This window comes from Anser anser (genome assembly GCF_964211835.1).
Source record: "Anser anser genome assembly, chromosome: W".
NCBI lineage: Eukaryota > Metazoa > Chordata > Aves > Anseriformes > Anatidae > Anser > Anser anser.
In genome coordinates, this window is record NC_139731.1 from 12,130,914 (window position 1) to 12,149,920 (window position 19,007).

The window sequence follows — 19,007 nt, forward strand, 5'->3', positions numbered from 1 at the left end:
TGTCAAACCCTAAACCTGAGACAATAAAAGAACTGCGAAACTTTTTGGGAATGACGGGGTGGTGCAGATTGTGGATCTATAATTTCGGATTGCTTGTAAAACCGCTGTATGCGCTCATTGCAAATGGGAAGAGGGACTTCCAATGGACAAAGGAGGTGTTGTGGTTTAACCCGGTCGGCAGCTAAACACCACACAGCCGTTTGCTCACCCTCCCCCCTCCCTCTCTGGGATGGGGGACAGAAACGGGAAAGTGAAGCCTGTGGGTTGAGATAAAGACAGTTTATTAAGACAGGAAAATAATAATAACAATAATAATAATGATAATAGTATTAATAATAATAATGTGTACGAAACAAGTGATGCACAATGCAATTGCTCACCACCCGCTGACCGATGCCCAGCCTATCCCCAAGCAGCCGCCACCCCCCCCCCCCCCGGCTAGCCACCCCTATATATTGTTTAGCATGATGTCAGATGGTATGGAATACCCCTTTGGCCAGTTTGGGTCAGCTGTCCTGGGTCTGTCCCCTCCCAGCTCCTGCTGCACCCCTAGCCTGCTCGCTGGCAGGACAGAGCGAGAAGCCGAAAAGCCCTTGGCCTGGTGTAAGCACTGCTCTGCAACAATTAAAACATCAGCATGTTATCAGCACTCTTCTCATCCTAATCCAAAACATAGCACCCTACCAGCTACTAGGAGGAAAATCAACTCTGTCCTAACTGAAACCAGGACAGGAGACCACGCGAGCCTTTGACCAACTAAAGAAGACTCTCATGTCAGCTCCAGCTCTGGGACTACCACATGTGAATAAACCATTCTTCCTCTTCTCCCATGAGAAACAGGGGATTGCCCTGGGAATACTAGCACAGGACCTGGGCCCCTATCAAAGGGCAGTTGCTTATTTTTCTAACCAGCTGGATCCCGCCACCAAGGGATGGCCGGGATGCCTCAGAGCCATTGCAGCAGTGGTGCTAAATATCCAGGAAGCACACAAGTTCTCCTTGGGCCAGAAAATAACTGTGCTAGTGTCTCACACAGTGTCCGCAGTGCTGGAAGTGAAAGGCGGTCACTGGCTTTCCCCACAAAGGTTCCTGAAATACCAAGCTATCACGGTAGATGATGTAGAAATAGTGGTAACTAACATTGTCTACCCAGCTTCTTTCCTCAGCGGAAACCAAGGGCAGCCAGGACACCACGACTGCCTGGAGACCATTGAAGCTACCTACTCCAGCCGTCCAGATCTGAAGGACACTCCTTTTGATGACGTGGAAATGTGGTTCACTGATGGGAGCAGCTACGTCAGCAGAAAACGACATGCTGGGTATGCAGTTACCACTTGCAAAGAGGTAATAGAATCTGGACCTTTGCCAACAGATACCTCTGCACAAAAGGCCGAGATAATTGCTCTGACCCTTGCGTTAGAAATAGCAAAAGGAAAGAAAATTTCTTTCTGCCTGAAAAGGTAGCAATCATGCACATTACACCACAATTACATGCACAATTACACCACACCATGAGGAGACAGTGCTCTATCCTTCGGATCATAGAACATGGACACAGATAGTGAATGGGAAATGGCAGACTGTAAATCTGGAACCGTATTACCCGGGAACAACAAGGATTTATCTGTGAAAGCAACACAACTGACGCTCAGGATGTATGTCTTGACACTGAGCAAGGCGTTTGCCACTTTGAAATTCATCCAAATACTAGTTAAAAGACTGTGCTTATATATTGGTCAAGGCTGTGTGTGTTTAAGAACTGCTTGTGCTTTTGTAGAAGTAGATAAGGAGAATATAACTCTCCCTAGCAAAAATCATTCCAACTTTTATATTAGTAACTTTGTTAGAACTGTCGGGTGTGATTTTTATGTTTGGCACCAGTGGTATCCCACCGGTTGATCAAGTCTACCAATACAATGTAAACAAGATGCTAGTCATCACTGGTGGGATACACTTATCGGGTGGTCACCAACGACAAATGGCATTCTCAATACATTGTGTCATCTGATCATAGTCATATTGATCTTAGTTGGTATAAGTTGGTATAAGTTGGAAAGCTGCCTGGCCGAGAAGGACCTGGGAGTATTGGTTGATAGTCGGCTGAATATGAGCCAGCAGTGTGCTCAGGTGGCCAAGAAGGCCAACAGCATCCTGGCCTGTATAAGAAGCAGTGTGGCCAGCAGGTCTAGGGAAGTGATTGTGCCCCTGTACTCAGCTCTGGTGAGGCCGCACCTTGAGTACTGTGTTCACTTTTGGGCCCCTCGCTACAGGAAGGACATGGAGGTGCTCGAGCGAGTCCAGAGAAGGGCGACCAAGCTGGTGAGGGGTCTGGAGAACAAGTCTTACGAGGAGCGGCTGAGGGAGCTGGGCTTGTTCAGCCTGGAGAAGAGGAGGCTCAGGGGCGACCTTATCGCTCTCTACAGTTACCTTAAAGGAGGCTGTAAAGAGGTGGGGGTTGGTCTGTTCTCCTACGTGCCTGTTGACAGGACGAGGGGGAATGGGCGAAAGTTGCGACAGGGGAGTTTTAGGTTGGATGTTAGGAAGTACTTCTTTACCGAAAGGGTTATTAAGCATTGGAACGGGCTGCCCAGGGAGGTGGTGGAGTCACCATCCCTGGAGGTCTTTAAAAGACGTTTAGATGTAGAGCTTAGGGATATGGTTTAGTGGAGTACTTAGTGTTAGGTCGGAGGTTGGACTCGATGATCTTGAGGTCTCTTCCAACCTAGAAATCTGTGATACTGTGATACTGTGATACTGGGGGACTGAAGCCAAGGATAGAAGAATGGGGGCTTGTTTAATCGCATTAATGATTTCTAAATAAAACAATCGTTATTATTAAAGCCAGGAATGAAAGAATGGGGGCTTGCTTAATCGCTTTAAAACAGATGTTGCTGAGTGTCTTCGCTTACTACTGTGCAAATTAACTGAAAAAGGAGTCTCGGGGCCCCTCACAGAAGATGTTTCCTGACAAAAATGAGGAACCTATCTCAAAAAACAGCTGAGACCGACCTTGTGGTTTGGACAAGAGCCAAGGAGCAGCTGAGTCTGCACAAAGGCAGAGGGTCAACTAGTGGTGATGAAGAAGAGTTATCAGCCTTCATCCCCGCGACCTTTGGACAACCACCACCAGAAGGCACTGCGCAGGCGCAGATGGGAGGAGTTTATGGAAATGACTTCTTGGAGCTAATTTTAATACAAAGCAGGGATATGTTATGAATATGTATAGGCATATTGGGAAACTTCATGCATATGTAACTCTTTACTGCATATAACCAAGGCAAGTTGCTGTGTTGGGGCACGCATGCCTTTGGGAGCTATCCCGCACGTGCCCGGTGCTGAAATAAACCACATACCTACTTTATGACTCATTTGCTTTGAGTTGTAGAGTTCTTCCACGAATCAGATCATTCTATCCCTAGTCTCAGCTTGGTGTCCCCAAAAAGTGGCACTGTTATCCCAGTCCCTTCTACCCCCCATCACATTTAGGGTTTCATTAGTTAATTTAAGCCCTGATACTTTACAGGCCAGTAATGACCTAGCTGCCCCTGTGTATTGGGTTCACATGGCAAGGTTCTGGTAGTGGGGGGGGGGCCTGCAGTGGTAGCCCCTGTGAGAAGATTCCAGCAGCTGCCCCATGTTAGGTAAGGGCCAGTTTCATCCGGCCCCAAAGGGGCCCACCGCTGCCCAGAGCCAAGCCATGAGCAATGCAGTTTGTGCCTCTGTGAGAGCACATCCAAGAAAAGGAAAAAAACTGCTGCACAACAGCAGCTGGGAGAGTGAGGAGTGATAAACCTCCCTGCAGACACCAAGGTCAGTGCAGAAGGGGGGGGAGGAGGCGCTCCAGGTGCCAGAGCCGAAGCCTGCCCACAGAGAGGCCCCTGGTGGAGCAGTCTGATTCCCTCTCCCCGCAGCCCATGGTGTACCACGGCGGAGCAGATTTCCACGCTGCAGCCTGTGGAGAGGAGACAATGCAGGAGCAGGTGATTGGGGGGGGGGACCAGGGGGGCCCAAGCCAGACCAACCCGCTCCTGACGCTCCCTCTCCTTTTCGCTGCCCATGGAGAAACCCACACGGGATCAGCCCAGGAAGGTCGGCTCCCCACGAGAGGGACCCCACACCAGAGCGGGGGAGAGAGCGAACGTGAAGGAGCAGTGGAAACAATGCACCAGACCGACAGCAGACCCCACTCCTGCCCCCCCCCCCCCCCCCCCCGCACCACTCAGGGCAGTGAAGAGGTGGAAGAGAGTGGATGGGGGAAGGTGTCCCCAGCTTGTTTCTCTGTTTCTCACTGCTCCAGCCCATCAGCAATAGGTAATAAATTTTATTAATCTTCCTATGCCAAGTCTATTTTGCCCGCAACGATAATTGTAGAGTGATCCCCTTTGAGGTACACTTTTTCATTTATCAGGGAACTAGCTTTCTGAGAAGCCCCTACTCCCCTATTCTGAATTTATAACAGCAATCTCTCCTCCTTCTTCCTCTCCGGATGCTCCTATTTGAAGTGGCCGGCCTGACCACACTTAAATCATCTCAAAGCCTGTCCTTGCTAGGATTCAGGATGCAATACAGGTAGCTTTCCTTGTCTGCCATTCCTTCGTCTCTCTTCCTCTCCTTTCCATCCTGGGCCTGACTCCTCCCGAAAGTCCCTCCCCCTGCCTCACTACCTGGTATACTGTGAATACCATTTGTTTCGCTCTCTGCTTTTCCTTCTCATCTCCCCTCCTGGCATACAACTTCATACTACCTACACTGTTCACTCTATCCTCCCACCTTCTGGAGCTTTTTCAGTATATCTGGCCAGGCTTTAATCACAAAATGAACTTTCAAGAGCCCTCGGGCTACCGGGTCCTCAGGATTCAGCCCGAGTACTTTCTCATTCTGACCCCGAGTCTCTCATATGATTTCAGTTATGGGTTGTTATTATCGCAGTTAGATAAGCGGATATTTATGCTCAATCTGAATTACTCTCGGTCTGGCGTGTGTGTTAATTCTTTCCCATTCTTGCATAGCTGCCTGGCAAATCATTCCCCTCCTAAACATTCTTCTCCAGTGAATAACATACTCAAGATTGACATTCCCCCGCCCCCCCCCCCCCCCCCGGAATACAAATTAGGCCTTAGAAACAGATTTGACTGTTCTGCTAGGCCCTCAATTAAAGATCTCATTTCCTTCTTAAAACTCCTAACCTCTCTGCTGTTAAGGGGGGAGTTCACATAACGTATTTGTCCTTGTCCCATTGGAACCTCCCTAAGAGGAAACACAGTTTGTGTTAGTACTGTTAGTATCAGGGAAGGCAATATATCATATATCTTCTACACTGTTATAATTCTTGCCGGAGCCTAGAGTGCGCTCCTTCTCCAGGGACAGCATCAATTGCAGTCCCTGTCTCCCCTGCTGGAGCGGCTGCCGCTGCCTCTGGTGCAATATTAGGATTATAGGGAGCATAACTTGATTCCTCCTCTGAAAAAGGAGTCTTATTGTTTACATATAAACTTAAAGCCGGAATTTTCATCAGACCTGCATTTTGGCCAAAATACTGAAGTTCCTTTTATTGGCTTTTTAGGCCAGACAACTACACAATCTCTAACCTTTTTTTTTCTTTTCTTTCCTTTTTTTTTTTTGTTTTAATCTTTTTCCCTAGTTTTTGGGTTCTTTTTCCAAATCCTTATCATTCTCCCCAAAGGACTATCTTTAGGCACAATCCCAGGGTCTCCATCCCCACCCTGTTGACTCTTGGAACCCTTAATTCCCATCTCTTCCTGACGTGATGCTGTGGACTTTACCACCCACAGGGTACCACACGCCTTCACCTAGGATTAGGACAGAGGTGGGGTGTACTGCCGAGCACCTCACTTCACCGTGCTTGGGGTACCATACACCTAAGGGCCCAAACCCCCAAGACTCTCTTTCGCTTGTCTCTCTTTCGCTTCATCCGCCTCCAGCCGCTTCCTTCGCATGACTACAGAACCACGGATCAGGACTCCACACTCGCTTCGCACTAAATGTGCGTCTCATTTACACTCCACACGAGTCTCCCCAAACCCACCTCGAGGCAATATACAGTGAAGTTTCCCTTACCTCGGTCCGTGCACGGACTTCCCAGTCTGGGTTATCAGCAGTAATCCCTGTGCCTGGGCTGTGTCTGGGCTGTGTCTGTGGTGTGTCTGTGGTGGCCTCACTTCTCCCCAGTGCTTCGCAGAGCCTGTCTTCAAATTAACAGTTGTGGTGGTTTTACTCGGGTGGGCGGCCGAGCTCCACCACAACCGCTCTCTCACTCCCCCTCCTCAAAGAGGAACGGGGAGAAAATACGATGAAAAGTGCTCAAGGGTTGAGATAAGGACAAGGAGATCGCGCAGTAATTATTGTGACGGGCAAAAAAGACTCAGCATAGGGAGATAGTAAGATTTACTACTAATTACTAACAAGCTAGAGATGTGAGAAACAAAAGAAAGAAACTAAAAGCACCTTCCCCCCATCCACCCTCTTCCACCTCCTCCACCCTGTGGTGCAATTGCCTAAAGTAACTAGGAAAATAAAACTAACATTCACATTTTAAAGAAAATGTACAGCACTGAAGAGGCTTTCAGCATAGGGCGTAGCTGCATTACCTGAGCGTTCCCTAGGCTTCCAACCTTAGATGCTATCGCACTGGGGGAACCTGGTGTGCTGACTCTAAGGAACAGTACGGAGCATAGAGTGGAGTGGAGACACCACGGCTAGGCTCTGTGACCAGGTGGGGACTCGATTGTTCTTGTGCACACCGAGACCGATAAGCCGCACTTTTTGCTACCCTGAGCCAACGACCTGTCATGTTTTGACAAATACTGTACTCTAGTATACTTTTGCTCATTATAATATCATTATAATACCAAAACACACCTCCAACCCAAAAGCTACCTGCCTCCAAGGTGCGACCACCCCTCACTGAGCATGCACTCTGAATTTCTCGGAGCCTATTACTTTAAACAGAGACGGGAAAACTTTTCACCAATCATAACTAAGATATGCTTGACTAGAGTCACTCAAGCTCCACCTAAAAGATAGAAAATAATATAAATTGGCCTAAGAGAGAGGGGATGTAAGGGAAGATATCACCGTCAGGGGAGATACCACCCCGAGGGAATACACCATCCTGAGGACCTCCTGACCCCTGGGATCAGTCGACGGGCTGAGCCTCTCTTCCCCCCCCCCCATTGGGACGCCTTTGGGTGAGATTTGAACACTTGGTTATACTGGGTGTCTCCGCGGAAACTTAGAAATCTCTATAGAGTCTTTGTGCCTTTTAACGCGTTAATTTCCAGGCTGCGCACCTGTGTATTTCATGCATGCTAGCTTGCTTTTGCAGACAGTAACTATCGCCAGCAATCCAAAGAACCTGTGTCCCTGTTGCTGTAATAAATTGCACTTGATTGCATTGTTCCTAGCCGTGATAGTTCTCATTGAACGCGGCTAGAGTAAGGGCGGTTATACGTTATTGGTGAATCTGTGACCGTGGTAGTTCAGTGCTATGAATCCAACCAGACCCATATTGGTTGATGCGTTATTGGTGAATCGGTGATTGTGATAGTTCAGTACCCTGAATCCAACCGGACCCGTAACGGTTAATCGGCTACACCCCTTAACGTGACACACTCCGAGCGGCACAGGGGAACGGGGGAATGGGGGTTATGGTCAGTCTATAGCGCTTCTTCTCCACCACTCCTTCTCGGTCACTCTCGTCCCCTGTGCCGTGGGGTCCCTCCCACAGGATGCAGTCCTTTCTGAACTGATCCGGCGTGGGCTTCCCACAGGCAGCAGCTCTTCAAGAACTGCTCCAGATATGGGTCCGTACCACGGGGTCCATCCATCAGGAGCAAACTGCTCCAACCTGGGTCCCCCACAGGCAGCAGCTCCTGCCAGGTCACCTGCTCCTGCGTGGGCTCCTCTCCATGGGCTACAGGTCTGGCCCGGAATCTGCTCTGGCAGGGATCTTCCACTGGCCGCAGCCTCCGTCTGTGCAGGTCCACCTGCTCCACCGTGGTCTCCTCCATGGGCTGCAGCGTGGAACCCTGCTCCACCGTGGTACTCCATGGGCTGCAGGGGGACAGCCTGCTTCACCACTGTCCTCACCACAGGCCGCAGGGGACTTCTGCTCCGGCGCCTGGAGCACCTCTCCCCCTCCTTCTTCACTGACCTTGGTGCCTGCAAGGCTGTTCCTCACTCCTCTCACTCTCCCAGCTGCTGTGTGGCACAGCATTGTTTTTCCCTGTCTTAAATATGCTCTCACGGAGGTGCAAAACACCATCGCTTATTGGCTCAGCTCTGGTCAGCAGTGGGGCCCTTACCAAACATGGGGCAGCTTCTAGATCCTTTTCACAGAAGCCACCCCTATGGCCCCCTGCTACCAAAACCTTGCCACGTAAACCCACTACAACAGTCTCGGTCCTTTGCCGGCCATACAGAGACAACCCACCACCTCCGACGGGACCGCTGAAATCAGCGGGGTGCACCTTCCTGTCTGTGGTGGCAAGAACTCTTCGGTAGGCAACAAGATCCCGGACGAGCCCCCAAATTGTGAGAAAAAAAAAAAAAAAAAAATCTCAATAATTTTCTTCAGATAGGACCTTCTGTGAAGCTATTTTATTCGTGATTGCAATGGCGGGCGTCCTGCAAGCAGGAGCACACAGTAAAAGTTTATCGTATCCTTTTATTTCATATTACCTGACACCTGGTTTCTCCCCCTGTTTCCTCATTGGCTGAGTACTACAGGTTCACAACCTACTCGACGCTCCTCTGTACCATATATGTACAGTTTAATTTGACCAACCGTTAATTTCTCCTTTTCCTTTTTTTTTCCTTCTTCTCTTGTGACTAGAGGGCCCGTGATTTTTGTTTTTACTGATTTTGTACTGCTCATCCTGTTTTCCTTAGCTATCCTCCTTATTTTGGGACAGTAGGACCTTCCCCTTATCTGCTTAACATATTCCCACTGCTATGCTGCACAATCACTTTTGAATATGCAAGGTTAGTGGAATTTTCCACTGCAAAAACACCTTCTATTGCAAAAACACATCTTTGTTTCTCACACCAGCCCCTCCTTTCCTGTGAACCTGACCCTTGAAACAAGGGTCTTGTGGGAGATGTGGCAATTGGCGGCCGTCTCAGTCATAGTGACCATGAAGTGGTTGAGTTTAGAATTTATGGTGACAGAAGGAAAACTGTCACCAAAACTTCAGCCCTGGATATGGGGAAAGCAGACTTCAGGCTGCTCAGGGAACTAGTCAGCAAGGTCCCCTGGGAAACTGCTTTTGAAGGCATTGGCGTCCATCAGTGCTGGTCAGTCTTTAAGCACTGCCTCCTAAAAGCATAAGATCAGGCAATTCCAAAATATCGGAAGTCAGGCAAGTGGGGCAGAAGGCCGGCCTGGGTGACCAGGGAACTTCTACTGGAGCTTAGGTGAAAAAAGAAAGTGTACGGCTGCTGGAAGGAGGGTCAGGTGACGAGGAAGGAATACAGGGATGCTGTTTGCATTTGTAGGGAGAAAATTCATGTGGCCAAAGCCCAACTAGAGTTGAAGCTGGCCAAGTCTGTGGGAGACAATAAAAAAGGTTTTTTTAGATATGTGAACAGAAAAAGGAGAACCACAGAAAACATAGGTCCGCTACTTGATGGAGAGGGTCTCCTCACAGACAATGACATAGGCAAAGCACAGACGTTTAATGCCTTCTTCGCCTCTGTCTTCAACACTGATGATGGGCTTCGGGACCCAGGGTGCCCTGAGCTAGAGGACCATGACGGTGGGAATGATAAACTCCCAACTGACCCTGAACGCGTGTGGGATTTGCTGCTCCACCTGGATCCATACAAGTCCATGGGTCCGGATGGGATTCATCCCAGGGTGCTTAAAGAGCTGGCTGACGTCATCGTGGGACCTCTCTCAATTACTTTTCAACGGTCTTGGGAATCTAGAGAGGTCCCATTGGACTGGAAGCTGGCAAATATTGTGCCAATTTTCAAGAAGGGTAAGAAAGAAGACCCTAGCAATTACAGGCCTGTCAGTCTCACGTCAGTGCCTGGTAAAATTATGGAGAGGATGATCCTTGAAGTTATTGAAGCGCACCTGGGGGACAATGCAGTCATTGGTCCCAGCCAACATGGTGTGGTGGTTTTACCGTGCTAGGCAGCTGAATACCACAACCGCTCTCTCACTCCCCCTCCTTAGATGAGGAGAGGAAGAAGTAAAGGAAAGAACAATTCATGGGTTGAGATAAGGATGATTTAATTAAAGGGAAGAAAATAATTATTAAGGAAAGATTATTATTAATTAAACAATTTAACTAAACAATTAACAATTTAACTAAAGGGGAAAAAAAAAAGGAAAGGGGAAAAGGGAGGGGGAAAGGGAAAACTAAACAAAACAAGTAAAGGCTATGTGGAAGTGCAGAGGAAAGAAATTACTCTCTACTTCCCACAAATGAGCGATGCTTGACCACGTCCTTGAAGCAGGGCCTCAACACACGTAGCCGGTGTTCGGGAGGAGGACAGACGTTTTCACAACGAGAGCCCACCTCTCCCCTCTTCTTCCTTTTTCCACCTTTTATTGCTGTATGACATCATATGGTATGGAATATCCCTTTGGTTGGTTTAGGTCAGCTGCCCTGGTGATGTTTCTTTTCTCACATCTTTGCCCACCCCTAGGGGAGTTAGGGAGAGTCCTGATGCTGTGCCAGCACTGCTCAGCAGCAGACACAACACTGGTGTGATACCACTGCTGTTTTAGCTATGAGTGCAGAGCACAGCACTGTATGGGCTGCTGCAGGGAAAGTTAACATCCCAGCCTGACCCAGTACACATGGGTTCATGAGGGGTAGGTCCTGCCTAACAAATTTGATTTCCTTTTATGATAAGATCACCCATCTGGTCGATCAAGGGAAACCAGCTGATGTGACCTTTTTGGACTTCAGCAAAGCTTTTGACACAGTTTCCCATAAGATCCTACTGGACAAAATGTCCAGCATACAGCTAAACAAAAACATCATACGATGGGTGAGCAAGTGGCTGACGAGCAGGGCTCAAAGGGTTGTGGTAAATGGGGCCACATCTGGCTGGCGGATGGTCACTAGTGGGGTCCCCCAAGGCTCCATTTTAGGGCCAGTCCTCTTCAATGTTTTTATAAATGATTTGGATGTAGGACTAGAAGGTGTTTTGAGCAAATATTTGCCAACGACACCAAACTTGGAGGAGTTGTGGACTCGGATGAAAGTGGAAAGGCCTTGCAAAGAGATCTGGACAGATTGGAGAGCTGGGCAAACACCAACCACATGAAGTTTAACAAAAGCAAGTGCCGGGTCCTGCACCTCGGAGGGGGCAACCCTGGCTATACATACAGACTGGGTGACGAGACGCTGGAGAGCAGCCCCGCAGAGAGGGATCTGGGGGTTGTGGTTGACAGCAAGTTGAATATGAGCCAGCAGTGTGCCCTGGCAGCCAGGAGGACCAACCGTATCCTGGGGTGCATCAAGCACGGCATCGCTAGTCAGTCGAGGGAAGTGACTGTCCCGCTCTCCTCTGCGCTGGTACGGCCTCACCTCGAGTACTGTGTGCAGTTCTGGGCACCACAGTACAAAAAGGATGTAAAACTGTTGGAGAGTGTCCAGAGGAGGGCGACGAAGATGGTGAAGGGCCTAGAGGGGAAGACATATGAGGAGCGGCTGAGGTTACTTGGCCTGTTCAGCCTGGAGAAGAGGAGGCTGAGGGGGGACCACATCGCAGTCTACAACTTCCTCGCGAGGGGGAGTGGAGAGGCGGGTGACCTATTCTCCGTTATCACCGGTGACAGGACCCGTGGGAACGGTGTGAAGCTGAGGCAGGGGAAGTTTAGGCTGGACATCAGGATGAGGTTCTTCACCGAGAGGGTGGTCGCACACTGGAACAGGCTCCCCAGGGAAGTAGTCACTGCACCAAGCCTGTCTGAATTTAAGAAGCGTTTGGACTGTGCACTTAGTCACATGGTCTAAACTTTTGGGCAGACCTGTGCGGTGCCAGGAGTTGGACTTGATGATCCTTAAGGGTCCCTTCCAACTCAGGATATTCTATGATTCTATGATAAATAAACATCTATATGGACTCAAGATATGCATTTGGGGTTGTACATGCACATGGAGGCATCTGGAAAGAAAGAGGACTGTTGAACTCGCAAGGGAAAAAACATCAAACATGAAAAAGAAATAGTGCAATTATTGGAAGCAGTTCAGCTGCCTGAAAAGGTAGCAATCATGCACATTACACCACAATCAAATGCACAATTACACCACACCATGAGGAGACAGTGCTCTATCCTTTGGATCATAGAACATGGACACAGATAGTGAATGGGAAATGGCAGACTGTAAATCTGGAATCGTATTACCCGGGAACAACAAGGATTTATCTGTGAAAGCAACACAACTGACGCTCAGGATGTATGTCTTGACACTGAGCAAGGCGTTTGCCACTTTGAAATTCATCCAAATACTAGTTAAAAGACTGTGCTTATATATTGGTCAAGGCTGTGTGTGTTTAAGAACTGCTTGTGCTTTTGTAGAAGTAGATAAGGAGAATATAACTCTCCCTAGCAAAAATCATTCCAACTTTTATATTAGTAACTTTGTTAGAACTGTCGGGTGTGATTTTTATGTTTGGCACCAGTGGTATCCCACCGGTTGATCAAGTCTAACAACACAATGTATCACAAGTTATTACCTACACCTATTGGGATGAACCTCACGTTAGTGAGGCAATTAGTTAAACACCAAGACCTGATCAAAATTTTAAAAGGCATTCAGGAAAATGGAGAGAAGACTCTAATCACTGTCCATCATGATACAAAGGAAATAAGCAGAGTTTTGCAAAGAGTAAAGCAAGATGCAAATCACAACTGGTGGGACGCACTCTTTGGATGGTCGCCAACTGCAACTGGGATTTTGAACACATTGTGTCACCCAATTATTGTTTTATTGATATTAGTTGGTATAAGTTTAGTATTGTCTTTTGTAATACTTGTTTGGAATTGGAAAATGTTACAACGAATAGCGATATTAGCTTCCTTGTCGAAAGTACATGGCAAGGCACTGAGGGATACATATCATAGAGATCGGGAAGAAGAATTTTTGTATTAAGTAAAAGAATTTACTAGATTTTCTAGAAAAGGGGGGACGGAGACAGGGGGTTAGAAATTAGAGGGCGATTGATTAAGAATGAATATGTAGGCAACACTCATTGCTTAATATGTGCTACGTTTGCCATGTACTGTGCCTGTGCTGCGCTTAGGCCTTGAGATAACAGGAGCCCCTGGGACCCCGAGAACCATATCAAACCAACCTTATGGTTCAGACTGTGACCAAGGGCTCAGAGAGCATGTGCAAGGAGACGAGGTGAAAAGTTCAACCCTGATGAAGACGTCTTACTTCATCCCATTGACAACCCGGACGACCACCAGAGAGTACTATGCAAGCGCAGAAGGACTGATAAGATAATTAGCATACGAAACGGGGCTAGGCAGAGCTAGGAAATGAATATGCATAGATGTGTTGCGAGACTTAATGCATATGCAATATTTTAGGGGATAAAAGAGAACGCGAGTGAGCGAATTGTTGCGTATGCCTTTGGGAGCTATCCCGCACGCGCCCGGCACCAAAATAAACTGCATACCTACTTTATAACTCATTTGCTTTTGAGTTGTAGAGTTCTTCCGTGAATCACTATAAGCTAATGAGCTATACCTCATAAGAAAGCCAATAGCTCTATATTGGTTTCACCTGAACCTCCAGCAAGTGGGTAACTGGTTTAAATCCAGATTCATCCTCAAGCATTCTAGCTAGGACCAGAAAATTCAGGGTGCTGGTCAAGTTTATTACATGTCCATATATCAGATTGCTTCACAAGTCCAGTTCTGCTCTTGACCTCAGTTATGTCATACTACGGTGAATCCCAGCAGTTATCTGTGTGAGATGGGGAAAGAGAAAGAAAAAAAAACAACACACCTTTACCAACTTTAAACATGACCCCTTTCAGATTTGCATTTCTTCCTCTGTTTTTCCTTCACACTTTTCACCCATTTTTTTTTCTCTGTGATTCTTCCTCTTAAACTGTGTTTGCCAGTTCAACCAAAAATATAAGACAGCCCCAAACGAAAGACAGTTACCAGAATTCATTAACCCAGCCAGGTCAACACATTGGGTTTTGGATCCAGCGCAGTTTACAATTTCCTTACCTCACTGGAAGGAGTCCACACTGTAGCAGGTGGAACACCAGTGTCCATTGGGCACATTGTCCTCTGGTGGCACTGTGATGAAAGAGATGAGCCATAACTGATTTTAATGAGGAAAGAAGAGAGACAAGCCAGGTGATGGCTTAGCCTGATCTTGGGACAGGGCAGGTGCAGGAGTATGGCCATGGGGGTCGACAAGACCCATGGTTGGTGATAACATCGGACTCTTAACAGTGAGGCCATGAGGAATGTAAAGAGTTTAGAAGGAACAAAGAAGAGTGATTCAGGAAACACCTTGCTGTCCCGGGACTGCTTGTTCTCCAGCTGTTAAGACATGGAAGTTGCTGGGTGTTTGCGGTTGCCGGGCAAAGTTGTTGACCAATGAATAGTTAGTGGAAAAGTACTGCTGTAGAGTGAATGGTATAAGAAGGGTGCCTGTCCTCAATAGAGGGGAGTTGAAGTTATGTCATCAATAAAGTAGTAGCAGTAACTGATCCTAAAAGAACCCTGGTGTCCTTGTGGTCTTTATGCCACAGGCAGGTAGAAAGGCAACGCTGACAAGCCAAAAGGGAGCTTACATGAAACAGATGTTGATCAACAGGCATCGCCCATGCAGCAGGTCAAGTGGCTCCTTGCTTTCACCTTCCCATAGTTCATGGTGACAGAGCCCACCTGGCAAGTGCTGGACGGCAGGCAGGCCTTGATGGATGAGGGGATTGCCATCCCCCCTGTAACGAAGAGGAGGGCAGCGCCAAGTCATTAACCACAAGGTAATTCCCTCCCCCTCCCTTGGTTCCTACAGCAGGAACTGCTAAGCTGCCTTCGCAGGGCCTGACAGGTCTGGGGACAGCAAAGCCACCCCAAAAGCAGCACCGATGACCCTGGTGATCCTCTTAGATGAACGGTAGTAGTGTCATCACATGGCAGCTGAAGAAGTGCTCTGAAGAGTACAGAAATCACAGAGCACTAGCACTGCTGTTTATTTTTTCATGTAAAGTGAATTTTTGCCTTTTCCTCCATGTGTGAAATGTTGTATATCTTTCCCCAGTCTAGAGTATGCAGCCTGTGGGGAAAGACTGGCTTGCCTGGGCACTATCAGGTGTGTCTCCAGTTCAGACTTCATTTAAACAACCTTCAACCTCTGCCATACATACGGATGAAGGAGAAGAAACCATTTGAACAGTCCTGTTGTGCTCTCTCCATTACTCCAAAAGAAGTAAACTGTAGCAAGGGCCAGCTGGGAATTTTCCTCGTGGTTGAGTTTTTGCTGGATAGCTTCCCATCTCCCTTCCCATCAGACAGTCAGGAGCTCTCATACCTCGAGCACAGCAGCAGAGCAGTGAGCTTCCTTCCCCAAGCTGGCATGCAGCTTCTGTTTGCAAAATGACTGCCAATGTACACCTTGGAGCAGGCTCGGTCAGGGTTTCTTGGGGATGAATATGTCAAAGCTGCAGAGCGGGTCCTCCAGGGTGCAGGTTTTAATACCAAACACGTGGGAGCTGATAAGAAATTATTCTATTGTTCCTTTGGGCTTTAAATCAAACCATTTAAATGGGAGAAGCCATTGACATGTCTGTCAGACAGCCTGGTCACAGCTTAGGTGATGTTCTAGCAGGTTTTCCATGCCTTGGGATCCAAAGACAAACTAATGCCAAGCAGCAGTGGCCAGTTTGCCATTAGTCCTAAGGTTCCCTGTGCCATGTGCAGCTTTTACCAGGATGTGCTGCCTCACCAAAACCATTCCCTACCCAGAAAACATCCTCTGTGCTCCTCTCCTACAGCAGGTAGGACACAGCCAGTTAGTTTGTGGTCCTCCAGGATTTTTCTGCAGTGACAGCAGGCGCACTGAAATGCCATCATGCCTCCTCTCCTGCCCTATCAGCCCTTGCTGCTCTTTACGCTCTTTGGGCCAGATACTGCTCCAGGCAGACTTTTTGCTGTGTGGCACAGCAGGGCACTGGGATCATCTGGCCTCTAGACAACAACAACAACCCAAATAAGTCCTCCACAGCAGGAACATGCAGACTACAAATATAGGGGGGTAACAAATCACAAATATGAGGTGCAAGGATCTTTCAGATCTCACCCAATCCATCCTGCTGCCCAGCACAGCTCTAGCCCAGGGCAAGGGCTGCCCATGGGGATGCATCATGCAGCAGGGAAATCCAGTCCTCTGCAGAGGGAGCCTCACTTTGAGCCTGGCAGGGTTAGATGTTTGGTGAAGAGCAGAGAGGGTTTCACTGCTGAGGTTTCCTACCGCTGCATAAATGAGCTAAGCACCTTTCCTGGCTCTACCAAAAACTTCCTGCAAGTCCATAGAGAAAAACCACAGAATGCATGGATGTTTCCACTCTCTCTTTTGTTCTGATTTGCTGTTTCTCTCTCCCACCTTATTGCCTGCTTTTCCCATTTGGGACTAACTTCTTCAGAGGAAAAGTGGTCTCACACCATTTCCAAATACATTGAGTGTTCCAGTGGGGCCTCTTCTTAGCTAAGCCCAGGGCACTATGAAAATGGAAATTTGTGCAATTACTCTGGATAAAAGCCTAGCTCCCCCAACACCCACAAAGCTGGCAACACAAGAAAACAAGGGAGAATGGAATCCTCACCTTGAATTTCATTTTCAACTCAGAAATGGTCTTATGCCACAGGAGATACGTAATGAAACCAAACTTCTGACTGCAGCCTCTCTAGGGTTACAATTCATTCCTTGCTCATCTTAAACTCAGACTGGATAAAACCCTGTCCCCAGACAGGCTGGGGTCCTCAGATCAACATGTTCCTGCCCTTTAACTACATGTGGGACTGCAGGTACAGATAAAGAGATGGGTGGATGTAACTGGTGATTTTAATTTCATAGCCTTTCATTTAAGATGATTATTGAAGTGCCTGGGGGTTCTCTGAATGACATAAATGCACTAGTCCCACTGAATTACACTGAACTCACCCATTTCCCATCTCTCATGGAGGGAGGGTGTGAAACTGCAGCCTTTTGGTGTGCATTTTTAGAGATGAAACCAACTGCAGTAAGGAGCAGCCACGATTTACAGCAATAAAAGACCTAGCAAATGAAAGAAGATGGAAACAATGAAGGTGCTCAGGGGACAGCTAGTCATATTCCCATATATCTCCGAAATCAAAGGCTGGATAGGAGAAACTATCACAGGCAGCTTAGGTTAAGAAAGGGGGAATTTTCTAACAGCGAGAATGGTGTAGTACTAGAGCTAATTGCCTAGGTTTTCCCAAACCATGCTAGGTGACTTGGGAAAACAGGCGAGGCAAATAATTATTAGGGAACTATTGAAGTTGATGGGATCCTGCTGTAGGGCTGAGATGGATTAGTATCTCTCTCTCAAGATCCTTTCTAAATTGGCTCCTAATACTTTAATGGTTTCATGGTGTGCATGAAGGGCCTGTCTTCTGTAGCATGCCCACATTTACAGAAGTGGAGGAGGATGATAAAATGCTAGTTCACAGTGACACCCTAGAGGAAGATGAGGCAGAGGCCAGAGAAGTTTGGGAGGCAGGAGAAGTTAGAAATCCAAACCTGAAAATAACATTGGCAGGAAGGTGAGAAAGAGTGAATACATTGAAAAGACACGTTCAGCAAAAGAAAGACCTTGGTCTAGGCTAGAGCATTGACAAAAATTATCAGGGAACTTGCCACACAGAAAATGCCAGCAGTTTCCAGAGCCCAAACATAAAGATTTGCCATCAAAGCATGAGGCTAATGAATCTGGTTTACATCACAGCCGAAGAACCCAGGTCAAAAAGCTCTGGAAGAAGTAAGAAAAGTGGCAAAGGTGGAGTGGAAAATAGACTTGCATAGGAAGCTGGGGCTGGATGAGAGCACTGCAGCTGCTAGTGCTCCTTGCTCACCTTCACTGTAGCTCCGAGGGATGGCAGTGCAGTGACAGAGGCTGGGAAGCCAGCACACTGCATTGTGCAATGGAGGATAAAAACAAGAAGCAGAGCAGAGACCTTTGCAATACAGCTTCTCTGCTGGAGAACAGTACTGACTCTCAGCCCTCACTGTGCCCACTTGTGGCAGTTTTGGGGTAGTTTTGGGGCTGCATATGGCTGCAGAGCCCTGTACCCCCACAGCAGCTCTAACATCACTAATAGGAGAGAACAGGTCTAACAACATCCCAAAAGCCCAGGCACAGTTTCTGTGGGAGAGAGAGAGCAGAGGTGTCTCCCATGTCTCCTTTTACCCAAGATGCTAGAGAACAGAACCACAACATGTTGGGACATTTCAACAGTGAAGTCACCTGTAGACCATAAAAAAAATTGTGGAAGAATCAAACCCATCTATTTTCTGAGCCAATGGCTTGTTCTCCAGCTCAATGGGAGAGATTGGCAAAACCTGCCAAGCTGGTTCACTAGGCAAGGTCATATAAAATAGACACCCTAACCACACCATACAGGGATTAGTGTACCTGTCTCAAAGGACAAGGGCAGGAGTAACCCCACTGTTTGCTTGCTGGAGACAGACTGAAAAAGCTTTTAACGATTATTTGTCTCTGCTCTTAATTGCACAAATTAGTAAAGCAGCCAGGTGGTGGGAGGTCAGTGTCAATCTAATTCCCACTCCTGATTAGGATCTTCCCAACAGCCCAAGAAGCAGCCCCTCAGCTGCGTTTGCCCCCAGAATTTCACCACCCCAGGGCAGACCGGAGAGGTGGGGATTTACTGTCTCTTCCTAACTGTTGCTGATTCGGGATCACTGCTTGAAACTGGAGCAAGGGATGGAGGACTGGTGGCAACCAGACGGTTTATG

The 19,007-nt window shown here is 47.8% G+C and overlaps 1 pseudogene across 1 annotated transcript; it reads right to left on the minus strand.

Annotated features, from left to right (window-relative positions):
* Window positions 1–13,820: 13,820 nt before the first annotated feature.
* Window positions 13,821–18,639, minus strand: LOC310888577 (annotated as a pseudogene). The gene is made up of 4 exons (XR_014589231.1): window positions 18,107–18,639; window positions 14,806–14,955; window positions 14,231–14,302; window positions 13,821–13,958 (listed from the first exon to the last, which is right to left on the minus strand). The product of XR_014589231.1 is annotated as an uncharacterized misc_RNA (transcript).
* Window positions 18,640–19,007: the final 368 nt, after the last annotated feature.